This window comes from Melopsittacus undulatus, chromosome 10 (genome assembly GCF_012275295.1).
Source record: "Melopsittacus undulatus isolate bMelUnd1 chromosome 10, bMelUnd1.mat.Z, whole genome shotgun sequence".
NCBI lineage: Eukaryota > Metazoa > Chordata > Aves > Psittaciformes > Psittaculidae > Melopsittacus > Melopsittacus undulatus.
The window spans coordinates 20,317,472-20,344,263 of NC_047536.1; the positions used below are offsets into that span (position 1 = coordinate 20,317,472).

General features: G+C 43.0%; 1 long non-coding RNA gene across 12 annotated transcripts in view; it reads left to right on the forward strand.

The window, feature by feature from the left end:
• LOC115946258 (uncharacterized) overlaps window positions 1–26,792 on the forward strand; it is a 175,248-nt gene that overhangs the window by 32,383 nt on the left and 116,073 nt on the right. For 11 of the 12 annotated variants that reach the window (XR_004550074.1, XR_004550073.1, XR_004080348.2 and 8 more), the window contains exon 2: window positions 19,265–19,321. The exons of the other annotated variant lie outside the window; for it this stretch is intronic. This is a non-coding gene — a long non-coding RNA (uncharacterized lncRNA). The remainder of the gene's footprint in view (window positions 1–19,264; window positions 19,322–26,792) is intronic. 12 annotated transcript variants of the gene reach the window in all.

Here is a 26,792-nt window from a genome sequence, read left to right on the forward strand (position 1 = left end):
AATTTAGTCCAAGTCATAATGAGTGCAGGAGCAATTAAAGCATCGGGCACTATAAGGAGTCTGGCGAGCACAGGAGACAGATAGGATCAGGGCTTAAGCTACTGAAGTACCTTTTATGAGAAATAAAGATTTCAGAAACCTTTGTTTCAAACAGAATAGTTAACATATGCTAAACTCCAAATACTAAACTCCTCCTGCCCTCTCCCACTGAACAAATAAAGATCCATGAAATATTCACACTTTATCTCTGCAGGAAGAAAGAAAACACTTTATTTCTATTTTAAAATCTTTGGTAGGTGCTCAGATGTTTATGCTGATGGGACCAGAAATGCCGTCAAAAGGTGAGTGGGGAAGGTGTGGTGGGAATTTTGAGCATGACTGTCAGCTATCACATTTGCTCAATCTTTATACTTCCAGTCCCAGCCAGGCTGCCTGTTCATGGGCATATGTCAGTGGAGATACTGTGCACTAGGAGATTATTAAAACAATTACGTGTTTCTGTGCAGGGCTGGATAGTACCCTCATATTCTGCAATCAATTAAATTCCTTTTATTTAGTTCTTGTAACCATTACCCTTAAAAAAAAAGGAAGGAGAGAAAAAGTCTTTTAAATATTTTTCATTAGCACTTACTGTTAAGTGAGGAAGTGCTCTAAGTATATTTTAATTTAATTTAGATATAACAGCAACATTTTCCCCATACTAATTAAATGCCAGTTTGTTATTAAGAAAATATTTATTGAAGTTGAACTTGCTGATAGATACATATCTATTACATCACTGTTGAACCTCATTAAATAGTATTTTAATTGCAATTTGTTTTTAATTACCTTCATTAAGCATAATATTAAATCTAAATTGCGTGCTTATGAAAGATGGGATTGCCAATACGAGCAGCTGAGGCCCTTAACTACTCCTTTACTTTCAGGTTCTCATAACTTGAGGTGTGTAGGGTAAAAGTTTGATCTATTTACATTACTACTAACAGTCTGCCCTCCCTCACTGCCTGTGTCTCTCATCTTTATTAAATAGAATTAATAGCATCTGACACAGTCAAGAGATATAAAAAGAAAATAAAGTAGGAAAAAATGGTGCCAAAACAGCTCTTTGGGCAAGGAAGCAGGGAGTCAGCAGAGAGGAAACTGAATCAGAAGGGCACAGACTGGGAAAACAGAAGTTAGACAGGACATGGAAACCAGTTATCTAAATTAAAAGTAGAGGATGGGGACTGGATGCCTGAAGGATGCAGGAGAATGCGGTAATGATTTGCAGAGCTTTTTCTCTTTGGCTTCTGGTGGCAAGTGTGGGCAGAGTTGGTCACCATTATGTCAGCCCAGAGGCTTTTCAGCAAAAGGAGTTGCTGGTCTCAGTTTTCCTTTTTAAGGATATCAGTTCTTTCAACAAAAAGACCTCATGAAGTTTTGTTTTAAAAGGTAGATGTTTCTTTTAAATTCCAAGAGTCTTTTGGAGCCTTTCCTCTAGGAATGATGCTTTCTGAAAGGAGGAAAGGCTGGGAAGAACGATGTGAGGGTGCTCTTCTGATGGAGACCAGCTGGAGAGCCCTTCCTGAGGCAGGTGGAGGTAACAGACAACAGGCATGATCCCTTATGGGGTGCAATGTTGGCATCCTCTAGGATGACAGTGTCTGACCCTGTCAGAGCACTTGGGGAGGAATTACTGGGGTTCAGCCTGCAGGGCAATGCCATAAGGGTGAAAAGAGAATTGAATGATGGAAATAGCTGAAGTAATCTGACCTATTGCAGACTTCCCCATGGGCTTTATAAAGAAAGGCAGTAAGGCTGTGTGCCTTGATGCTCTTTGGCTGTGGTTCTCCTTTCATTGAAGGTAGATTTGTGCCAGGTTATCTCCATTGACTCTAATGGATTATCTCCAATTCACAGTGAAGTTTAAATCATATGCAGGACTTCTTTTTTCTCCTCTTCTCAATTCATGGATCTCTTTCACAACTTTCTGTACCAGATGTTACAATTGTAAACAAATCATCCTGGTAAACCAAAGAATCTTTTCCTATGTCTGTGTCACAGTGCCTCTGGATCTTCTGCTCATAAAACATTAGTTATACAACAAGGGTTTTTGGCAGATGGGTATCTTCCATGAAAAAAGCCATTTCCATCCCAAGACAACAGTGCTTTTATATGGACTGTTTCAGCCCGCGTTGCACAACCCTTTGGCACAATGATGCATTATGCTATCTTGCTTCTTGATATGCTGAATCATGGGATGACACTTTGCCAGCTTCTTTGTATAACAACAATAACTTGCTCGTGTTTCAAAGATAGAGGAGGCTGCACAAATCACTGAACATTTGGCTGGGGGAAGTTCTCAGCAGGCTTTAAACTCCTCCACATGGGTGGGGAAGTTACCTTTCAGCTCCTGCTCGCTTTAGATGGCTGTAGGAAATCACATATGGCTTCCACTTGTCTGTGCAAAGTTGGAGAAGGCCCAGATTCCTGCCCCCTCTGAACTGATAGCAATCAGCCACTCTGCTCTATGGCCCCTTAACTGAAAAACATAAATCAGTTCACCTATCCATGGAACACCATCTGCGTTCAAAGCCTTGGTCATGCGCAGATGTGGAACCATGGAGAAAACTTTAGAAATACCCCCACAGACACATGTGGGATTTCCTAACATTGTCTCTAGCATGTGGATGTGAGAAGGCAGCTAAATTAAACCCTCCTCTACTGCAGTGGCCACAACAATATTCACTTGTCCACATGTTCTTCAATGCCTCCTGAGTACACTGGGTGCTCTGTTACAGTATAGCCATTTACGTTCAGTATCTCAGGGGTCTGGTGATGATTTCTAACTTGTATTTTAAACATTGTTTTACTGTTTGTTAGTCATGCACAGGCTCCTTGTGGAACCAAGTGATGTTTTCCCTTGGCCATTCTGGAGTTGTAATTTGTATTTAAGAGTTTCTAACTGTAACGATTTATCTGATCACAGAGAATGCAGAAGCAACTGAGTGTATTCAAAGCTGTTCTGGGGAAAAAGACAAGATTTTGGTCTGAAAGGAACACATTACACTGCTTGAAAATGGGGTTTTAAAGGAAAGACACTTGTATTTTTTAAATACATTTGTATCTGAATCATGGATTGCATTCTCAGCACATTTCAGTTTGTAGCACAGCATAGGACTACTTCTTATGCACTTTGGACAAGTATTTGAAAAGCCATTGGTTTGCCTCTGAAGACACACACTCTGAATCCCACCGGAACGTTCTAAATTATGGAGATGGTGTCTTGATAGACCTCAAGGGTGAGTTAGCACCTCTGATTTTTAAGTGTAATTATTACAGCAAGTTAATTTACAAAAGTATCCACTATTAACTGGGGCTTCTATAAGACAAGCAGCTTTAATGCCCTTTCTGCCCCCTGTGCCTGTTGCATGCCCATATTCCATAAGAAGCTGACCATGTGCAGTTAGGCTTTGATGTGAGGTATAATAAATATCAGCTTTTAAAAAGCATCATGTGCATATTTGTCTGACATGCGTATGTATAGAGAAGGTCAAGAGAGTTACTCGTAGTGTTTTTATGCATGGTCATGTACATGTGAAGCGTTCTTCATATGGATGCTACACTTTCTATAATAATTCTATTTCTTTGATATTTATAGTTCAGTGTTTCAGCCATTCCTAAGTTTTCTGACTGATTTTTCCACATATTTACATGTTTATTAGCTTTAGTCTTCATTCCCTGTGTGTCACCTCCTTGTCTCCCCACCTTCTCTCATGCCCAAATCATTTTGCAGGGCTGCCCTGCCACAGAAATGGGTCAGACAAGTTACAAGACCTGTAGATTGCTCGGATGGGGATCCACCTAGCATCACCACCGCACTAATTCTGGATTGGGAAATTTGCCCTACAGGAGTTTGTCTTGATTAAAGGCTTCAGCCTGTCTTTGCAACACAAACACAGGAGCCCCCATGCTGCTCTCTGAAATTTACAGCGTATTTTCTTTTTACTCAAGCATATTGAAGCAGAACAGAAGAAAGGATCAAAGGTACTGTAATGTTTCTATAAACAACTACTACTTAGTTTGGTTTTTTTTATCTTGGGTTTATTTTTTTCCAAACAAATCTTCCAGGCACATTAGGCTCAGATTTCATTTTATTGCCAAATCACCAGCTGGCAACAAAATCACATATGTCTGTGTAAATAAAGTAGATGAGAAGCTCAACAGGAGACTGGGAGATGATTCAAGCAGTCGTATTGGCTTCTACACCTTAAAATTGGACTGCTTTAGCTGTCTATTCAGCAATGTCCTGTACAGGCCCCTTTTCAGCATGAAATACAGAATTACCCCAAGCTGAGATTTTAGCCTGTGGTTTTCCTCCCTTTGAGTGAATTTACAGGAAACAGATAATTCTCTGGGACCGTAACCCAAAAATTCGTTTTTTGTCTGCTCATCAGGTGGTGACTCATCCACTCCCTGTTACTCAAATGTAGGTGTAACTCTTGTGATGACTGATATTATTATGAAGCATTTTCACTTTGAGGGCCAGATGATCCTTCCTTTGAAGATAATGCAATTTTGGAATTGGCCTGAGGGCTCTATTACTGCCTTCTTGGTATGTTTGGATTCACTTGGCAGTGAAACCTCAAAATTGATTAATGTACCTTTAAGGTCAATGTAGCTATACAGGTCTCTACCATTTTAGGTAGTCAATGGAATGATCATCTCCTTTGAAACCTTACATTAAGTTTCTTTATGCCACCCGGTAATTCCCATGGAAAAAAAGCCTGATCGTTACTATTAGGCAAAAAAGTTAGTAGCTGTCATCTTGCTTCTAAAAGCAGATGAACTAGAGCATGTTTTCAGACCTGGGTGATAATGGGATGTATTTTTCCCATGTAGTTGTGAAAAACAGGTTCCTTTTAGCTACAATGTTGCTCTTTTTGTGTCCCTGACGAAAGAATATTGGAGTTTTGGATAACTACTAAAGAATTAGGATATTTGCTCATATTGGTCTATCCAAATCTCTCTCATCAAGAGATGTTCCTTGGCAGAACTGGGTAATAGATTCCCTTTGTGAGGGCAGAAATGCCGTACCAACTATCAAGGATCTATTTGCAGGCAATTTTGCCCTCAGTCAATAAACTGTAGAAGAGTTTAATTAATGATTGGGGAAAGAACTCCATTGTCTGGGAGGTGGAGGACAGAAATATAAGTGGTTAAACAGTAAATAGGTTTTGTTTCATGCTAAAGCTTTTTAATCCTTGCCTTTTCCCTAACAAAACCTCCTTTTAGGAGGTTTTGATTCCAGCTGACTTCTTGAAGCTCTTGTCCCTGCTGCAAGTTCTGCTTTTTCTGTCAAAGGCTCAGATTTTGCTCTTTCTTCCTAATGTTTCCCTTTATGCAACCTAATTCCTATTCCCTAATGCAACCTGGGATGTAATGAGGGGAAGAGGGGCTTCAGTTTGGGAAATACCAGTGCATGCTCACTAGCTGACTTTGTTCCCAAATTGGACAGAATAGAGAATACTTCCTGCCCCACTCAAATCATCTGCATAGAAAGATAAAATGGGAGTTAACAAGGGTCAGGTTTATGACAGGAAAAGAAGACTGCTAATGACCATTATCTATGCCACAGGTTTAACTTCATTACTTTTGCATTAAGTTCTTAATGCCCAAAGCAATAAGCAAACTGAGTCCTGTTGAACTGTAGTAACCTAATCTTCTCTCCAAACGAAATAGAGGGGAAGGCAGAGTCATTTGACATGGCCTTTATTTCATCTTCTCTTTCCCCATCCCCCATGCACTCACATGTTGTAAGTTTGCCATTCCTTTTCACAGCCTGTTTCTTTTTTCTCTCTCCTTCTTTCCTGAGGTTTTGTAGCTCTCCAAAGTGGCAGTTGGTGCCATATTTACTCTGCTGAGAGAGTTAGGCTTTCCATAATAGTGGCTTCAGGGTTTGTCACATGGAGAAGTCTACATTGATAATCCTTTAAAGTACAGAATTACACAAACTATGTTCAAATTCAAAAGCTTTTAATTTCAGAGGTAAGACAAACTTGGGCTGGCCATTCCATTGTGGTTCCCAATAATTCACATCTAGGAGAGTGCATTTCATGGGTGTTTTGAAGTGTCATCACAGTTTTCCGAGGAGAGTTGAAGGTCTTGCATGCTTACATCAGAACATGACTTGTGGGCATATACCAGCCTTGACTCCAACCATTAGCTCATTTTCTGTTCTTTCTCCAGTTATGACCCCTGCTGGCATTTATGGCTCTGAACTTGCCCCGCCAGATGTGAGAACAGTTTAAGTTTAGCAGGCAATGAACAAACAGCAACAGAGAATTAAATGTAACGTGTGATTTAGAATGAGATCAACATTTCTGTTGTTTCATCTCTTTTTCTTCTTGCCCTCAGCTTTGTCAACTAAAAAATAATGTATTACCCTCTTCTGGGGTTACTTGCAGACTTTTTCTCTGAAGCTGGGAAAGGAAATGACATTGAGTAAGAAGAGGGAGCACAAATGGATTTCCTAATACATGCAAGTCCCAGACCAATAGCCTCAGCTTTTGGCAAAGGACGAAATCAACAGTGCATCTTTTTTGGCTTCCCCAACAGTATGAGAGGGAAAGAAGTAGTGCTGGCAGGTAACTGGTGAATCTTTCCCATATCTAAGAAATACATTACTGCTTCTAGAAGGATACCAAAGTGATAGGTGACTGAGAAACATGATATATTAGATAGATAGAAGAAAATAATATAAACTATAGGGAGCTAAGCAATGAACATGAAAAACTATGAAAAATCCCTATCAGCAATGCAATGTAATATATTACCATAATCCAATATTATATGGTAACCTTCATATGAGAACCTTGCACTCTGAGTAATAAGTGCCGAAGGCTGAACATTTATCTTCTGACCTGTTCCCTGTTCAGAATGAGCAGGGTTACCAGCTATCTGGGACTCTGGAAAAATTGTCCCTTTGTAATAATGTTTCCCTGCCATGCAGCGCAAAGGGGTTTCATTTCCTTGCCCCTTTCTGCCTTGGAAAGGACATATCGATGTTCTGTTTTTCTGTAGCCAGGAAACTGCCTACAGTAAGGTCTGAGTGCCACAGCAAGGCTTGATGTATCAGTCTCACAGCCATCACGTTTCAAGAAGCAGTATCTCCTCTCTACAGATCTGTCTGCCTCCTATCTGCTTGGCTTGACTCTATGACTGCTTTGTTGGTTTGTACTCGTGACAGTCTCCTTCAAATTGCTCATCACTGCTCCCAAATGAGCTGCTGCTTATACTTCTAAAATGAGGGATTTGAGTGAACTACAGGTCATGTCAATTCAAACTGCTGGGAATGACACAAGTAGGAAGGAGGAAATGGTGGATCCCACCCCAAGTATGTGTCAATGCAAGCAAATTAGATGGTTTCTACTTGTGTCTTTGGTACTGACTTGCTGAGCTTTGTCTCCCTTCTGTGGGAGGGAAAGGAGTGCATTGTATCCCTGCACTGGGCTTTTTAATATTGCTGACTATCAAAGTCAACTATCTCACACGTTGATAAGTTTCTGGCCTTTCCCGCTTCTCACTTGCTTCATGCTTTTTCCCATTGGTCACATCTTTTGAGTAACATCATGTTTTTCAGATATCACTACTGAGTTCTGCAAGAAACAAACACAGCCAAAAAGTCTTCCATTCTGGTAAAATAACCTACCCCTTACATAAAAGGTGGAAAGAGATGAACATTTTTAAATCCTGATTGTTGTCTCCTTTCAGATATGAGAAACAATTTCATGCTGCCAAACTGGGTGTTTATCTACTAAACGCTTATTTTTTGAACAAACAAGCTTCCACAGCTCTGAAGTTCAGGGGGAAGAGGGCTTAGGGAGAAGCAGCACTCTTTTCTAGATCAAGGGCCCATGTGCAGTGAACTCTGCCTGATTCAACAGAGCCTGCAAGATTAAATTTTGTTCACCCTAAACATTTAATGACTGCAGATGTTCAGGAGATATTCTGTGAAGCATCACCTACTGCAGCCCTTTGGACAGATGCTGTTTACTTTGACACTCCATCTGTCACTTCAAAATAATCACTGAAGCTTTAACTAACATAACCCTGCAGGGCTGGCATCAAGGCATGGCATGTCAGAGGTTAAAAATAGGGTCAAGGTCATTGCATGCCATGCATGCTAGAACATCAGAGAACAGCAATTGCCACTCCTTGTTCTCCATGATTTTCAGCAGAGAGCACTGTATGTATCACATACGCTTTTGCTTTGGTTTCTGGAAGATCTTCCAATACCAATGATATGGGCCCCACAGCTTGTCAGATCCTTAGATTCAGGGTATATTTTGGAGTTGAGCATGGTTATGGGAGCAAATAATGGGTGTGACTTCAGGCAAATGAAAAACTTGGCTGTTCTATACCAATAGAGATGTTGTTTTGGGATGGGTATGGGACACCACTGGGATCTACCAAAAGTCAGCATAGCTATTAACTGGCCTCAGAAAAGAATACGGCCTCTGGAAGGCATTTTATTTTCATGGTTCCATTCCTCAGGTGTTTGTCCATGTCTCAGGAGGAGGAATTGTGGAGATAATGAGCTAGGCTAGTAGGTGTGCCTTATCATGTGTGTAAAGACTTGTTAAGCCCAGACTATTCTTGCTGCTGGTATGTCTGGAAAATCCATCTGCTCTGAAGCTGCAAATAGCCTCAGTAGAAGTGCTGCTGTAATGGAAGTGGTAGGATATCTTTGCTCTCCATCATTAATGGTGGCAGTCAGCTCTTCCACTGCATTGCAGTTCCCAGCCCTGTTAGTACCACATATTATGAAGCCAAAGGGTACAACAGACCTATGTGTTTTGATCCATTCTGTAGCATTCAATTCTGTATAAATCTGATTTCAAACACTTATTAGAAGTCTGATCATAAGCTATTTTTTAGCTCCATTTACAATCTCATAGAAGAAGTGAAATGGATTTGACAGGCTGTGGTTTCCATAAACTCATGGCGATTGCTTATACATTTGTGCATTTCTGTGTTTTGAGGTTCACATGATTCCTTTGGTTAGTTTATTTTTGTTGTTACATGGATAATATGTCTGTTCATTGTTTATAGCATTGCCATAATATCAAGTTAATTTTCTAGAATCTAACTTCTTCCAAGATATGCTGAAAGCATTTGCTTCCCATTTTGGGATATCTTAGATGGGAATTGCTTAGGTGTATCATCTTGAAAACATCTTCACCTGGTAGTAGTCTTTTGCATTTCAGTGTTAGCTCTAAGCAGAAATTGCATTTTAAGATTCCTAATAAACTTCATATTTACTCTATTTTGTGCATTATTCTTCTGGGTATATAATTTTCCTTGTTTTTATTAGGTTTCTGCAACCTGTTAGTGTAGATTAGTTATTTCACCAGCATCATATCTTCTCTTGACTATTGGGCTGTGGGATCTGGGGCTTTTTGTAAGACCTTCATAAACATTTCCAGTTTGGTCAGCGAGACTTTTTAACTCAACTGAGTTGCCCTTCATGTTTTATAAAGCTGAAAGCTTTTCAGACCACCAAGTATATATTATTATTAGTTTACATAGTTGCTCTTGTTGCCTGTAACAAGGGTGACTGACTCATAATTAACTGTAGTTATGTTACTGCTGTTTGTTGGATGACTGGTTCCTCTGTAAGAGTAAGTTGGTAGAGGTTTTCCCCACCATGGTGAATTCTCCACCACCTTGACAGATTAGAGCTTGGATATTTAGCAGTTCTAAGGGGGACTAGCATCAACCTCTCAGATGAGAGACCTTCAGGTTAGATGATCTTTTCATCCTACACCCGATAAGAAAGCAGTTTATGTGTTAGTCACCATGCTTCCTAGCATGATGGCAAAGGATGTCATAATTATGAGTGACTTCTTATAGGTAATGCCATCTTTTCCACTCCTCATTTTCTTCTAAGATCTGGGTCCTATCTAAGTAGATTATAAACATTGATTTAAACATTCAGTCATGCAGATCATTCTACAAGGCTCAGTAATAGAATCTAGGACAAATTAGTGCTCATAAATGACCAATTCTATTTCCTGTTGTTTATTACCCAGGCTTTTGACACTGGTGTATAGTTAATTAAAGAATTTCTTCTTCCCATTCTCCATTTGCATTTAATGCCTTACTCTCCATAGTGTCTAATGGAAGTACATCAGGGGCAGGGTTTACTGATGCCACTGTTTGTAGATGATGGTCGGGTGCTCTACTTACCTCCCTAAGGTCCTTCCAAGTGAGAGCTGAGTGCAAGAAGCTGTTACTACCTTTGCTCTTTCTGTCTTGCATCAAAACTGAGAGCTGAGAGAGGGAGGTCAAGGGCTCCCTTTATGGCTTTTCTTTTGTCTTACAAGATACAGTCTTGTCTCTGTTTCTTCTCTGTCTTCCTCAATTGCAGATAATAATACTTTGTCATTTTTACCCCTATTGAAAGAGCTGTCTGACTTCAAGGGATGTACTTTGCATCAGGAGTTCAATTAGGCTTGCTCAGTGTCCCTTCTGGAGCTTCTTTTTTCTTATATCCTAACTTGTGCTTTCATGTCTGATTTCTGTTAGTGCTTGTCCTCTATATAGATTTTGTTAGCTGCTTCATCTGAAGGAGAATATGTTTTCCTATTAAGTGGTGGATGCTGCAATTCCTCATCCCAGGATTTAAATAGACCAGCATTTTTCCCCCCATTTTACCAGCACTAAATTCACATGATGTAACAGCAAACCAAGCCCATACCCTGTCAAAATAGAGACACTCTCCCAGTGTGGTGACCCTCTTTCTGTCACCTGCCACATTTTTCATGCTCAACCTACAGCTGTGAAACTGTTTTCTCCCAACTTCTCTTTGAAAAACAAAGTCCAAAGAACACTCCTTAGTTTGATGCCTCTCTGAATTTGCAGAACATCCTTAGACAGAAATGACACTGATAACAGCAATAGAAGTCTCTTCACGAAAGCAGCAGCTTTTCATTGCCAGCTCCTCCAGTGGGGCTGAGCTAATAACAGCCACGCTCCAAACTTGATTTAATTTGTGTGCGCCAGTTCTAGAGCTTTCCTATTGACTTGAGGAGCACTGGATTGGGCTGCGTGGTAGCTACGGCTTGGCTTTATGACTCAGTATCGCTGTCTTGGAATGGTCGCTGCCAGATCAGTCAGATTTTCCACTCAGACATTCTCTGAGGATACATGAGTGTTCAGCTTCAGCTGCCTGTGAGCGGAAATGGCTCATTTTTCATTTGTGTCTTTTTCCCAAACAACTTTCTCCACCATGAGAAACTTCTAAGTTTCAGGTGGGACAATTCTGTGAGTGTCTTATAGATTGCTGAGAATACCTGTTTGAACCTTTACTAGCTGACCCTGCTTACTGTCTTCAAATGTTCCCTTTGTCCTTTCAATACATTTCCATGTTGTTACCTGAAATGAGAACAAGCTGATTTTAAGTAATAAAATATGCAGGCCATATTTACAGTTAATCTTCTGCAGTTGCTATTGTGGGACTGATTGGCCTGTGACTAAATAACTACAATAGTAAAACAATTTTAGCCTAACAACATAAAAATCAAAGCTCAAGCTATGTCTTCGTAAAGCAGTGCTTGTTATGAGATGGGCATATACCCCAGTATGGAAAAGGAGACTGTTTGCATTACCAAGCTGTAGCATGCACCTCCTGCTTCCCATAGAAGCGATTTTCAAAGGCTGGGGGTTTTGGCTCTGTTTGGGTTTTTTTTTGCTGTTAGTTTTTTTCTCAAGGGAGCACCAGGCCTGAGTGTTGTAGTCTGATCTACGTTTATTTTGTTGCTTGAGATGATGAAGGGTGTGAAGTTAATCTGCCCATGTTACATACCTCCTGTCACTCTGACTTAGTTCCTTATTTGCTTTGGAACTTTAGTTCGTGATCCATCCATCCTGCACTTGAGACGATCCAGCCCCAAGAAGGAAGAGGATTAATTTCTCTCTATACAAATCAGTGTGTTGGTTACAATTGCTCTCTGGCTGCTTGCTGTAACAGGCAGGGAGACATGCAGAGTTATAGGACTTCAGCAACCAGAGAAAATGTGTGTGAAAACAGTGGCTGGAGATACACAAATGCATAGAGGAGTTGTAGAAGAAGGTAACTGCACCTAGAAGTCAATTAATCATCTGATATCCATCTGACTATCTTGCCCCCTAATGACAGTGAAATATAGAAGATTTATTGATCTGAGAAAATATATAAGGTAGAGGTACAAGTAGACATGTGTTCAGGAACTCCCTGCTAGGCACCCCATTGAATGTAGTGGCATGATGTCTGTGATGGAGTCACGTCTGAATAGAGAGAAGTGTAGATGGTCACAGAGCACACCATGGCACACTGTACTGAGGTCAGGACATGAGTGGAAAGAACTTCTCATGTACCTCAGCACTCAGAAGAAAAAACAAGTAAACAAACAGTGCTGAGCAGTTTGCTGTTGTCTGCTGCTCTTGTTGGTTTTATTTCTCTCTGTTCTAGGAATTCTGTAGTAGTGCAATGAGGAATAATCTATTAATGCTTAGAAAGCAATTATAGTGTTTCCCAGTTTACACATGAATAAACAGAACAGAGCTTAGGTGACTGAGTCACAATCATTTTCTTAGTCTGATAGGGCATGGGCAGCAACAAAGAGCCGGCTCAGCACTTGTGCTCTAATTGCTATTTTGCCAGAAAAGTTGGAGCTGGAGATCAAACAGGCAAAAATGAGTTATAAAGCTCTCTGTAAATTGCTGTACACCCAGTAGTGATTTCACACTACATAGCTAAGATAAGTCTTGCTTCTGAGGTCTCACAGGATTACCACAGGTCATACCAAGGACAGGATCCAGGCTTTGTGACTCCAGTGCTGTGCTTCAGCACAAGACCATCCTTCCTCCCTCTATGAACTTGGTATTTTATTACAGAGTACCTTATTGTATAAGTCCGTATAAGATACTTTCACATGTATTCAACCCTGAAACATGGTTAATGTAGGAATACCCGTCACTGATGATGCATAATGTGAATCATCATAATGTCTTGCTTTTATGGAAAAATTGACAGTTCCAGTTCAGACACGTGGTCTGGTACTCAGATCGCTCATTGATGTTACAGTTTTGTATGTCCACAGTGTTCAAGACCAGGTTGGATGAGGCTTGGAGCAACCTGCTTTAGTGGAAGGTATCCCTGCCCATGGCAGGGGGTTAGAACAGGATGAGCTTTAAGGTCCCTTCCAGCCCATACCATTCTGTGATTCTATGATATGTTATGAGGATCACTCTTTTTTCCTCCAGGGGTGAAGTATGATGTAAAACCAGGTCAGGATGAAGTTCTCTCTTCATGTCTGGGGACATATTTTTGTTATTTGAAAGCCCACAGAGCCCATATAACTGCAGAAGCACAAGCACAAGCATTGCTATCCTGCTTCATACGCTATCAGCCAAACAAGTGAGCCAGCTTTTTGAGTCCTCCAGGGTCATTTATTTTTAGGGCTGGTGCCTGATGCAGGAAGAAAACAGCTTGATCTGTAGGTTCTGCTTTGAGTTTCCAGTGCTGGCAGCAAAAAGCAACTGCTTTTGACGTGAGGCTGAGTTTAACCAAGGGAAAAAGCTGTGCAGGCCAGTGAGTTGCCATATTTTGAGCATTGCTGTTCCAAAGCACAGCATAGTTCCTTGCCTATCACTGAGCTGATTTACTTTTGATCTCTTCAGGCTCCACTTGACATTCCAGCTGTTTTTCTGTCTCTTCAGTTAATCTCAGGCTTTTTCTCTTACTGCTTTTTCAGGTTTTTCCCTGTTTGTCTGAAATCCATCTTGGGGACACTTGTTGCCCCGTTCTCTGATCTGTTTTGAGCCTCTGCCAGGCACTGTTGCTGCCAGGGGATGAAATGCCTGAGTCGCCACTTTGTGAATGTTGTATTTGCTGGTGGGGTGGCAGAGCCAAGGCCATCATGAACAAATCAAGCAACCACAACAAAGGCCCAAAACACAAACACTGGGACTTAACCTCAAAGCATATGCTGGAGCCCACTGAGGTGACAGACAGCAAAATGCATACTGAAGGACCTCAAAGCATTACTTAACCTCAGTCCTGCTCTAACCACATCAGAGGCATATACCTCACACAGCTCTGGACCAGGGGAGAGGGTGGAAGGGAAAGGTAGCAGTGACCAAAGGACTTTTTCTTCTTTCCAGAATGAATTTATCAGAGCAGGAGATGAAAAAAGGAGAAAGGAAAAGAAAGAAAAATATGCTCGGGGTTATTGAACAGCAAAGCTGTGGATCAAGAAAGTGGTGCTAAATACATGGGAGAAGCCTGGCTTGGCACACTGGCTCTGTACCTACCCTCATGCAACGGTCCCAGCTCTGACCAGCTCTGTGTGGCTGTGTTTCCTTGTTTCCCATGCTTTCCAGTCATCCTGCTTGTTATCCTAAGAAACGTTGTATCAGGGAAAAAACTGTCTCCAGTTGACCTGAAGGGCTGGCGGTCGCCTGGGCTCTTCACACCTCTGTCTGCTGGGGCTAGAGCTTGCCAAAAGGTAATTTACACCCCATGTGCCAGCAGTGATTGACTAAATACAGGGTTAACTGTCATGGTGATGCTGAGTCTGGTGGAGGTTTTGTTACTTAATTTTAGCTGGATCAGGGTCATGCCTATGCTGCCGTAAGAAGCATGGGAGTATTTAGTATAACATGGGCACCAGGGCTCTGTGGCTCCCTCCAGGTTTCGTCACTTTTGTTTTGTTAGGAATAGACAGGGGAAAGGCTGAAATGCACTCACCCAACCTGCACAGAGAGCGCAGGTCTGTGTCAGTGTGTCATTTAAAACATCCTGGCCTGTTTGCCTTGTAATAGCCCTATAGTAAAACATTTTTCATTCTTTATCCCTGATGCAAAAGGGAAATGGGTTCCTATTTGCATTGTCCCCACAGTGTTTGTGTAATTAATGTACATGGGGGTTCTCCCTCCCCCACCCTCTCCCAAGGTAAAAAATGACCTTGTCAAAACTTAGATTACAAAATCTTAGTTACTAAGCAATGGGTAGGGCCCCACAGGGATGGCATCCCGGCTCCTGAAATGGTATGTATAGTAAAAACTAATAAAAATGGTGTCAGAGGCTCTCAGGCTTCCAAGTCCCCTGCTGTGTGACCCCCTGATCCCAATTTATTAGCTGAACCCAGGGAAGCAGACAAACCTCCCTGGCTCCAGACTGTAGGCTCCAAGAAAGCAAATAATGTGAGCTCCAGAGCTGTGGCTCCAGAGCAGGAGGGAGGGAAATCCTCATGGAAAAAAGGGGGTTGAGAGTAAGGCTGGAGGGAGCTGCTGACAAGAGACGTCTGAGCAGGATAGGGAAGGGAAGCTCGCTCTGCGATATCTCAGTACCTTGACGTTCAGATGCTTTAAACATGTCAGGGAGGAAGGGGAGGAAGGGCACAGGGGGAGCGGGGCTGGGAGGAGGCACCCAGCCAAAGTTGCTTCCTTTCATGTGTTAGTAGCACGCTCAGGTCTGAGATCACCTTGTGCTGGTGACAGAGGATTTAGCAGCTGGGGGTGGCAGATGGAGTGGCAAAGAATGTGCCCCGTGGGTCAGAGGGGGATGTGCCTTCCCCCTGCCTGCTCCCCAACTGCAGGAGTTTGCTCTTTAAAGCATTAAAGGCGATGCAGCTCATCACACTGCTGCTAACCCCCTGGATTTCCTCTTTGGTGTGTGGCACACAGAGCAATTAAACGTGTTGCACAAGGGGAGTGCAAGGGGGGGGGGGGGTTCCTTCCTTTCTTTCTTTTTTTTTCTCTCTTGAAAAGCTGCCAAAGCAAAGTGATATTGATGAGGATGGCTTGCTTCGATTAGCAGCGCTGGCTAAGGAACAGTCACCTCCAGCCCATTCCCCTCCTCCTCTTCTGCCTTAGACAAGAAACCTCAGTAGTTTTTCTGCTTTCAGGAGTTGTCTGTTCTGCACTTCCAATCTATGCCCATATTAAGCTTAAGTGTAGGGGTAAGAAGCATAACAATAACTCTCCTTGTTTAATGCCAAACCATTGCATTTGAAGTGCTTTGGCTTCCCAAGGGCGATGTTATAAGGAGAAGGCATTGCACTTTTTTAAAGGCATGATTATGCGGTAAAAGGGCTAATAATGGAAACGAGGGGACGAAGGCTATGTGGAAGGTAAGCATATGGAATGGAGCGGACTTGTCCCATTTGTCAAGTCTTTCTACATGTGTAATTTGCTATTTGGAAATGTTTCTGGGGTTTCCTGAGGAGGGACTGGCTCAGTATTTCTCCCACTCAGTGACTTTTATGTTAGTCTCTAGGAACAAAGAGAAAGACAGTCCTGTAGCTTTGGCTGTGTGCTATCTGGCTTGTACGAAATAGGGTTGTAATATAAGATCAGTACAGATAACAAATTTGGGGGCTGGAAAAACATCTGTACAGACAGGTTTTCTCCTTCCTCCTTAGGAAATAGGCTGCAGCTTCATAAAACTGGGTTTTCTTGGCTCTGTTCCGTTTCTTTTTAAATCACTGCCAGAGTGATCAGCTGAAACAATCACATCATTTGTGTTTTCCATTGTCCAACACAGAAATTCTGAAGCACTGTCTGAAGGAAAGATACGTAACATCCTCCTCTCTCACTGACCTGTAATCTATGTCTGATGGCTAGCAGAAGTCTTTCATGGAGGATCAAGATGTACTTCCTCCCTGAATACACATTGAAGCCAAAGAGAACCTAAACCTGCATCTAGCCTTGGCTCTGGTGTTAATACATAGAGGAACCTGCAGTGTGGCTGGTGTTTGCCTCTCTACCGTGCAGTGTAATAGGTGGGAACCCTTTGAGGGGAAGGTGGGTGATGAAGGATGAAGGCTGCTTCCCAGAAGCAGAGGCTGGAAATGATGCTATGCCTGCACTTCCTAGGGCTGGGAGTTTGCACTCTTCACAAGTGAGGCTGCAGTGCTCAATGCTGCAGCACCCACATCCATGTGTTGTGTCCACATCATTGAAAACAGAGGAGGAAGCATGGCCCCAGACAGGCTTTCCTCATGTATGGGCTTGAGGAAGAAGCAGCCTCAAACCTGAACAAGTGTTTTAGGGCATGTGTTAGGCTTTCTTCTGCATGTGGATGCATCATTTGGATACTAGTCTATGGGTAGCTGCACAGTGCAGACATGTCCTGCAAGTGCTTCCTGAGGTTTGGAAGGGGAATGCAGCTGCCTTGGATGAGTACTGTTGTGGGGAAGTCTTAGTATCCACAATTTAAGGGTGACAGTCATTTTGCCTCTCTTATGTGCTGAAACAGTGCAGGGGTGGAGAGTCTGAGTTCTCCTTAATGTGGATCCCCCCATAACCTTGGGCAAGGTGTACTCATTACATGGCCCTCATCATTTGTGGCTGAGGTATCATTTTTCTCAAGATAAGCTAATTCCATTCACTGTTGGATGACCTTTATCTTGCCATCATAGACAGCATGCACTTTTAAGTATGAAAGGAACTGCTTTACTTTATAACTTAGATGTGAGAAGGGGTTATTTTACAAGAGGTCATGAGAGAGTGAGAGAAGTTAACAATCAAGTTGTGCCCTCTGCAACATTTTGTGGGATGAAGATGTAGAGACTGATATCTTCACTTTTCTTCCTTTCCCTTCTTTGCTAGTGATTCAGAACAGAAATGGGTCACTTTATGTCAAAAAAGATGCTGGGTGGATCTGAAACAAAAGGAGAAAAGCAAGTCACTGTTTCAAGTGCATTTGTGGTCCAGTTGAATGAAAGCCCAGTCTTGCCAGCTCATGATTTGATCATCAGTGCTGAAATGCATAGTCCTTTCTTATAGCTCCAGGTCTTGAGTTACAGAAGCTTTTAAACCATATTCTACCCAACTCCCCCTTTCCCCATATGTTTAATGATTTCCAAGAAAATATAGGAAACGTGACCTCAGTGTACCCTTAGGACTGAGTAGTGGAAAGCAATGGATTAAGAACTGGCTCAGACTGCAAAGTGAGAAGGTGGTGGTTACAGTCTATATAAAAAAAGATATAGAAAAATGCATTTTCAGTATTGGTAGCTCAAACTTTGAACAATACAAGAGAAGATCCAAAATTTGGGATCTGAGAAGGAGCTTCAAGTCACCTCTTTGTAGTTCCATGAATTGAATTAAGAGTGTGGGAGTTGAGTTTGCAGAAGGGTCTTGGAAATCTGCATTGCAAATGTGAAGGCAGGAGAGCAGCTTCTGCAGATCTTTACCAGCACTGTGGTATTGGTCCATTTTGTATCAATTCAGATGTCCCTGCCCATGGCAGGGGGTTGGAGCTAGATGATCTTAGGGTCCTTTCCAACCCTAACTATTCTATGGTTTTAATATGGTGTTCCTGTGTAAACTGAAGGTTTCTTCCTTTATGATGAACTGCAGCAAAATATGTGACAGGATCCTCTTGTGCCTCTGACCCAAAGTGACAATGAGGGTGGGTTTTCTTTTTTTTTTCCCCTACTCTTTTTAAAACTAAGGTTTGTTTGGAGGTTAAGGAAGGGGGAGTTTATATCTCTGTTTATAGAGGGACACTGAAGTATCCTTACAGGCCCAAAGTAATACGTATGCATACATGTAGTGAACGCTTCTCTTGATTACTGTCAGTACTGTTGGATCTTCCTGTGCAGGCTGAACATCCCCACATAGAAAATGCATTAATCAATGCACCAGTTCCTACTTTAAGAGAGCTGAAATTTGTGTGTGGATTTGGAAGTATAGCAAATGCAGTCACTTGCACAATACCAGTGAACAAGCTGATACTCCAAGGTGAATGAAAAATCTTCTACTCTCATTCCTGACCTTGAGAATAGGTTTGGGAGTGTGAAAGGTATTTTGTCTCTCCCTGCCATACCAGTTGGTCTAATGAAAAGATTTCCTTGGAAAAGAGAAAAAAAGATGTACTCTGTACTCAGTAAGTTATGGGCTGGTTTCTAGATGGCAGCAAAGGGCAAGGTGAGGTTAGATTATATCAGGGCTCTTTGCCAGGGTACATTTGATGACAGTGATTGGAGCTGTCAATGAGCATGACATTGGGAGCATCCACCTGTACGTTTAAAACATGCTCTGTGCATTCAGATGTGAAGCAGTCCAGAGAAGATATAAAAGACATTAAAAGGGTGTGGGAGCTTCTTCGTAAGGTGTGATTTTGGACGCAATAATATGTTTCTGTCAGGCTATGTTAAAGTAAATAGGTTAGTAGCTGGTTTTATTTTCACTAATAATCCCACTTCTGATTTAGATTTTGGTGTATTTACAGGATTGCCATCGAGTTCCAGAGAGACTGCTCAGGAGTAAACTTAGCAAACAAAAAAAAGTAAGTTCAGTGAATCCCCCTCATTTCAGCGTAGCCAGACAGATTACCCAGCAATGTTGCTGTCACTACAGAGCCAGACAGCGTTGGTCCCTCATACCTTGACCAGGGATTGGCAGAACCAATGCAATCATGTTGTTTGCACAAATGCTGTACTTCACAGCCCCAGAGAGAACCTGCTGCCTTTCTAAAGAAATATTGTCTGAGATGTAGAGAGCTGGAAAGATGAGAGGGGCAGAAAAGCCAAAACCAGGGCAAGGCTAAATACTGGTTGCTCAAAGCCTGAAGGGGAGGGAGCATCAAGTGATCAGATTATCAAGCCTTGGATCTATAAATAAAGGTACCACATTATTCCCTCCGGGGCCCCATTGTCACAAAGACTATTTTCCCCTTGTCAGCCAGAAAGAGATAAACGCGGTTCATCTGAGTGAGAACAAAGTATGTGCCCTTTTCCCAGGGCTTGGTATAGCTGTGGGATGTGGGTATGACAGGGAAGGTGCATTTCAAATGGACCTTTTCAGGAGGTGAACTCATTGTCACTTGAAAGAATCAGATGGTTTACAGTGTGTTTATGGGCAAAAAGTAACATCTTTATCTTTCTGCAATATACTTAGGAGAGACATAATAGCCTGGTCATGTGCTGGAAAGAAATGACTCATTTTATATTGGGTCTAAGTGAAACTAATGTATTACTCATTTTTATGCAACTCTAGTAAATTGTACTTATTAAAAAGGGGGGGTTGGGTGGGGGGGTGGAGGAGGGACAATTACCTAAAGTCCAACCAATATGTACTAGAAAATTAATGTAGAAATATGGGTGACCTCAGCTTCCTCTTAATGAAAATCTGCTGACAAACCTTGTGATTTTGTTTCTCTCCTTAAAGCAGCCCTTGGAGTTGCTGGTAGTTCAGGTGTCAGGACCAGCTACTGATTCAGATCCTGGCTGGATGATTTTGCCTTTGCTCTTCTGAAGGAAGAGTCCAGATGCAGCTATCTTCTGGGCTTTCTGTACTGCTTGTTGCTAAGGCATCTGAGTCTGGCCCCATTGCTGGGGCAGGGTGTAATAGAGCTCTTCAGGCTGTTGAACTTTGAATTTGGCTTTAGCAGCTCTGGACTTGGTGGTTACTTCTGTTGATACTAAAGTCCTGTGAGATGCCCATGCACGAAGGGAGACTGATCTCTGCCTCACACCTCCTCCTTGACTTGCCTTTCTTCTGCTTAGGGCAAATAATCCAAATACCATTCTCATTTCCAGCACAATTTATCATTGAATTCTGATTAGCAGCCCCATATCCAGAGAAACTAGGAAAATGGCAGCAATTCTCAACTAGACATCCTGAGAACAACCTTGTCACCCCTTTCATAATCATTGCTTTTATTTTCAAAGGTTAAATAAGATCATTTTTAGCAGCACTGAGTGCTGTTTTCTTTCAGCCATGCTTGCAGTGCCTATGTGTAGAAGCCTCATGCACCCCTAAACTGCAGTTAAGATCACAAAGTGCACTCTGTGTTCTCTGGTGTCCCATTTTTCCGTCAGTGTTTTCCGTTCATATCTGCTGGATTCATAGAGCAGAAGGTCTGTGGAACCTGGGAGAAGAGAGTGGCTCAGTACCTTACCCTCCTCTTCCTCCTGGAGTCTACGGAGTTAGGATGGAGCTAGTGACTTGGTCACTTGAATATGGAATTCCACAACATCTCTTTTGCTCTCCAGCAGCTGCACCATGGATCACTACACCAGGAGTTGTCAGACTTTACCTGATGAGGATTTTGGTAAGGGTTCAACACAGGAAAGGACTAAGGAGAACAGATAGGGTATATCATAAAAGGGGATTGGTTTTACTTGTGCTTTTTAAAGGGGTTTGTGTGTGTGTGCTTATTTTCTAAATCACTGTTCTGGCCATTTCTTTTAACAAATGAAAAGAAAGGAGCCCGGGAGAAAGCAAAGCTACCAAAGTAATTTGAGTGATTTTGGCTGGTTGAAGAGAAGCTTCTCTGTAACTGGAGAGATCTAATCCTTGCCCTTGAGTCAAATAAGCTGCAAAAAGCACTTATGCTTCTGGAAATAAGGACTGAAAGGAAACCTAAGCAGAGCCCATCGAGTCCTTCAACTCAAGGCGTTTCAATAGACTTGTCTTAGTGACTGTGTGAGAGGCTGGTTAGGAAGCACCTGGAAACTTATCTAATTTTTCCAGCTATTCCGGTTCATCTAATGAATGATCTTATTTCTGCCTACAAACAGTACTGTGCCTCAGTTAGTCTCAGTGCTGAACAAAGCACTGCAAGGAAAATATTGACAGGACAAAATGGAAAGAGAGTTTCTTCCTGTTGTCAGTCCCAGCAGTACTCAGGGTCTGTGCAGTGCTGGGCTACATCAGTCCCAGCAGTACTCAGGGGCTGTGCAGTGCTGGGCTTTGTTAGTACTCAGATAATGATGGAAAAAAAACCTTATTTTCTTTCTGGGGGTTTCATATTCACTTTGTACTTTGTCAGTTTAAAACCCAGACCAAGCCGAAGTTTACTGGTAAGTAACTGTGATGTGTTTGCAAAGGGTGTGCAGCAAAGTGCTTTTGCTGTATCTTTTTAAAAATCAGGTTTTAATTGTTGCATTCTTAGTTAAAAGTTCAATGAAATTGAGAAAGTTTTATAGCAGAAAAAAAGAATAAAGAAAGAATACAGATTAACAGACAAGCTTGGAGAGGCTTGAGAGGGGTCCATGCAGGGAACTGCATGTGGGTCCGTGCAACCCCCGGTATCAACACAGGCTGGGGGATGGAGGAATTGAGAGTAGCTCTGAGGGGTACTGGTGGGTGAGAGCTTGGACATGAGTGGACACTGTGTGCTTACAGCCTGGAGGCCAATTGTATCCTGGGCTGCAGCCAGAGGATTGTGGCCAGCACATCAAGGGCGGTGGTTCTGCCTCTCCTGAGGGTGGTAAGACTGGCACAGATTGCCCAGAGAGGTGGTTGATGCCCCATCCCTGCAGACATTCCAGGCCAGGCTGGATGTAGTTCTGAGTGACTTGATGTAGTTGAAGGTGTCCCTGCTCATTGCAGGGGGTTGAACTAGATTATGAGCTTTGAAGGTCCCTTCCAACCCAGACTGTTCTATGATTCTATGATTAATATCCTGCGTGTCTTGTAGCCACAGACATTAGCTGTGGAGACCTAGAGAAAGTGAAATCAGAGTTCAGCAAATACACTGCTCTTTGATGAAAATCACATCCATGAGTCAGCAGAACAAGCTCATCTAAAGTCATTCATCTCGGAGGCGCTCACCACTGCAGTGTTCCCAATCCCCAGCAAGGGGTTCCTGGTGTGGGGACGGAACTGAGCCCACAGCTCCTCTTGATGCTACCATGGGGCTATGCTTGAGGTGGAGCAGAAGCTGGAGCACTCTGCACTACGAGCAAGGGGTTCATTAGGAGCTGCTTTGCACAAGCATGGGGATGTGGCTCATTCAGAGGAATGGCATGGACCACACTTATCCCCTCCTTGCATGCATGTACAGATGCAGCCCTGGCAGTGGGTGATCATGGCTCACATCAGTGGTATTCTGTATTTGGTTTGTGTCCAGGATTGCACCAATCCTGTGTTAAAAATATAAATTATTATCACTTTTTAAGCTGTGGAATTACTCCAGACACACTCTGTCAGCCTTTCCTTGGCAAAGTGGCCTCACCTCCCCAGCAGTGACTCAGGATGCTTGTCTTGCTGGCTAAAGCTTTCTCTCCCCTCCTCCATGACACCTTATACCCCTTCTCTCCCTCCTAGCTGCTGCTCCCCAGCATTTTTAGCAGCAGAGCTTGTTATAAAACAAAACCATCTTCTTCTGTGGTGATCCATCTTTGACATTTCCTGACCCACTCCTCTGAGCCGCGCTTTGTTGATCAGAATCTCAAACAAACTCCTTCACCCCCTAACGCAGTTTTCAGATGATCAGTGCTCAAATCCCTGAGATCTCTCCTTCTTCACAGAGGTTAAAGAGAATCGTTTTTGAAAACTTCAGCTTTCTGCCAAGTTAAAAGGGAGGAAATCAATGGGATCTGTGCAGCCCTGATACAGTGCCCTGGAGGCTACGTTCCCAGCCTGCTGATAGCATCCAAGCTGCTGAGCTCTTCCAGCACTGTCTGGATGTTTCCCATCTGGAAAGGTTCAGGAGAAATCATGTGGGTGGGAAATGCAGGACTGCCTCAGGCGGGAGGGTTTGCAGGAAATCTGTGGCAAGGAAGCTACTAGATAGCCTCATGGCTCTAGCACCCTTGGGCTATTTGGCTGCTGCAAGGGGAGACCCTAATGACTTACACCAAACCATGATGAAGCAAGCAGAAAGAAATAAGGTGGGTAAAATGTTACCCTGCTTGGTAGGCAAAGTGCTGTGAAGACAGGCACCAGCACTAGAACCTTAGAGGAGCTGGTGCTGTCATTGCCCACCATCTGCAGAAGTGCTTCTCTGACATTGCTGTCCCATGGTGGCTGTGTGACTCCCTGCATTGCCTTCAAATGCCTGGGAACTGGCTGCAGAAGCAGGATTTTGCATGTATCCTAAGACTGGAGGATTTATATATTTTTCTTAAGTTACAAAATCTAGAGGATCTCTCTATCCCATTGGACATTGTACTATCACAAAGGTCCTAAAAATACTCAACCAAAAGCCAAACCAAAGCATAAAAAGATGAAAACACTTTGCAGCAGTGAAGTACGTAAATGGTTTTCCTTGGTTCTTAGACTCATGATCAAGCAAGAAGTCCTCTTGAGTGATGTTCAGTGAGGTCTGAGTTTCTGGGGTTTCCTCTTTGCCAGTAGTTTATTTCTGTGGCCAATTTATTCTGCTTTTATTTGATAGTGGAAAAGTTATATGTTGACATGACAGTATTTTTGCACTTTGTGTATCTGTTCACTGATTTAATTTCTGAGAACATCAGAAATACAAGTAACCTGCATGCTGTGCAGGCCAGCCTCGTGGGACTGAAGGTACTTGAGAAATTATTTCACTGACATTACAGATGGATGCTATGTATTTTGTCACATGGTGAAAAGGGAACATCTGCTTGTCTTAAACTGTGGGTACAGGACTGGCAGACACTGTCCATGTGGCTGTATTGCTAGCGTACATTGTCCCAGATGATCAGCTGGATCATAGAATCATAGAATCCCAGCCTGGTTTGGGTTGGAAGGGACCTTAAAACTCATCCAGCTCCAACCTCTGCCACGGGCAGGGACACCTTCCACTAGAGCAGCTTGCTCCAAGCCCCTGTGTCCAACCTGGCCTTGAACACTGTCAGGGATGGGGCAGCCACAGCTTCTCTGGGCACCCTGTGCCAGTGTCTCTGGGCAGCCCTGGGGTGTTACTGCAGGCATCCTGAAAACTGGCTGTAATTTGGATCTAATTCCAGTCATGTTGGATGGAAAAGGACACAGCAGTGTCATGTTCAAGAATGTCATGTTTCCTAAATGCGTTCTTCTTGGTCTGAACATCTTTGATGGGGACAGTAGTGCTTCACATTGGCATAGTTCTGGCAATGGTGAATTTGATGTCAAATCCTGTGCCTTACAGCTAAAAATGTTCCGCTTTGACCAGCAGCTAGACAGTGATACACAGTTGCTTCTGGTCTGGAATGGCTGCCTGGCTGCTTTCTCATGTTAATGCACCTGAGGATACCAGGTATGGACTTCTGATCCCTTCCTGTTCTTTCATAAGCAGCCTGGTTTCGGGCATAGCATAAGTCAGTTGGGTCCTGGCAGTCTGTGCTATGAGCTGTGGGTGCTATATTGGGTGTGAACTCAGCCAAGGGGTTCTCCAGCAGCCCAGCTGTGCTGGGCAGGGGCTCTCTGAAGCCTGGCTGGTGCTTCCCATGTCTCTGGAGATGAGCAGGGCTGTCTGACATTTCAGTGTAGGTTGTGTCCCCTCCCCTGACCAGCCACCAGTGACATTTTCAGCTCCTTCTCTCCCCTGGTCCATCAGCTGGGTGTCAGGCTGTGATAGGATGCTGATGGAGCCAGCCCTATGTGGATGCTGGACATAGCTGTAGGAAGAGGACCCCAAAACAGGGCTGTGACCCAGGACTGTGATGTGTGAGATGAGGGTCAGTGTGAAAGGGCTGCATGTGTCAGTGTGCAGTGTAGGGTGGTAGGTGGACATCCCCAGAGTTTGTGGTCTGGATATAAGCAGGGACCTTCACTCACTGGGGCAACCTGTGGGAATGAGACAGCATGCAGCATAGGGGTGCAGCATTGGACACAATGAGCTCATGTCCCTTGCTTTGTTGTTAGTCTCCTAAAGGCAATGTCTGCTAACCACAAATAGGTTGTGAAAAAAGATGACAAATGGTAGAGAGTAAAATGCAGTTTAAGCTAGTCAATGGCAACAGAAATAGGGGGATTTATTTAAATGGAACTGCATTTGAAAGTCTATTTTAATCTAGTCCTTGTGTTCCATTCATCATGTTGCTGTCTAGGCATGGTTTTCAGGGCTGCTGACCCCTGAGCACATAGATGCATATGCAGAGCTGGGACTACATTTCCACCAAGTCCAAGCAGGCACAGCTGTTAAAACCAGGGTTGAACTCTTCAGGGGAAGGAAGAGGAGCCCCATCAGCTTGTTTGGAGGAATTTATGTGCTCTCTTGGTGTACTGTGGGTCTGTGCCTGACTCCCAGATCCTGTCTCTTCTGTTCAGATTAAGGCAGGGTCTGATCAGTAGAGGGTAGATAGAGCAGGGGGCAGAAATCAGGTTTCTATTTCAGTGCCAATGGAGCATGTTCTTCAAGAGGGCTGGTGAATTGTGTTTACCACAACCAAAGGGAAATGTACTCAAAAGGGAGCATTAAAAGGCAGCCAACAGAAAGAGGAAAGGGGTGATGCAATCTGATACCTGCTGACCTCTCTTGTGTAGGCATATCTCCCCTTCTCTTGGGTACCCTGAGAAACACACAACTCTCCACAGAACGGATGTTCTCTGAATATTCTCCCCCACACCCTTTTCCCCCCTTCCTTTAGCCCTTGATCTGTTTTAAAAACTGACACTTGTTTGCCTCTCTGGTTTCCATAACCTCACTGACACCGAAGCAATGAGGAAAAGCTAGTGTTAGCAGCTGAGCTGTGGAAGTTCAGCTCAGTCCAGCTGTGAGCAGTTCAGTGTTCACTCTTCCTTTGCTTTCTTGGTTTGTGTTTTGGGGTTTTTTTTCCACTGCCATCGCCAGTTCTGCAGAAGCAGCTGACACTTTAGTCACAAGGTCAGTCACAGATCTAACAAAGCTCTTAATACCCAGTTGTGTGTTTGTGTGTGCGCTTTCTTTTTCAGGGTAAGTACATCGTTTAAGGATGGAATAACACTTTATCCAAAAATCAACAGTCCACAGGGAGCCAACTGGTCTAGCAGCCAAGGCTTGTGCTGCTTCCTTGAGGTTTGGGGAATGAGTCGCTGGCCTGTCCTTTTACATAAAAGCAGAGCAAATTGTCAGAATAAACACATTTTGA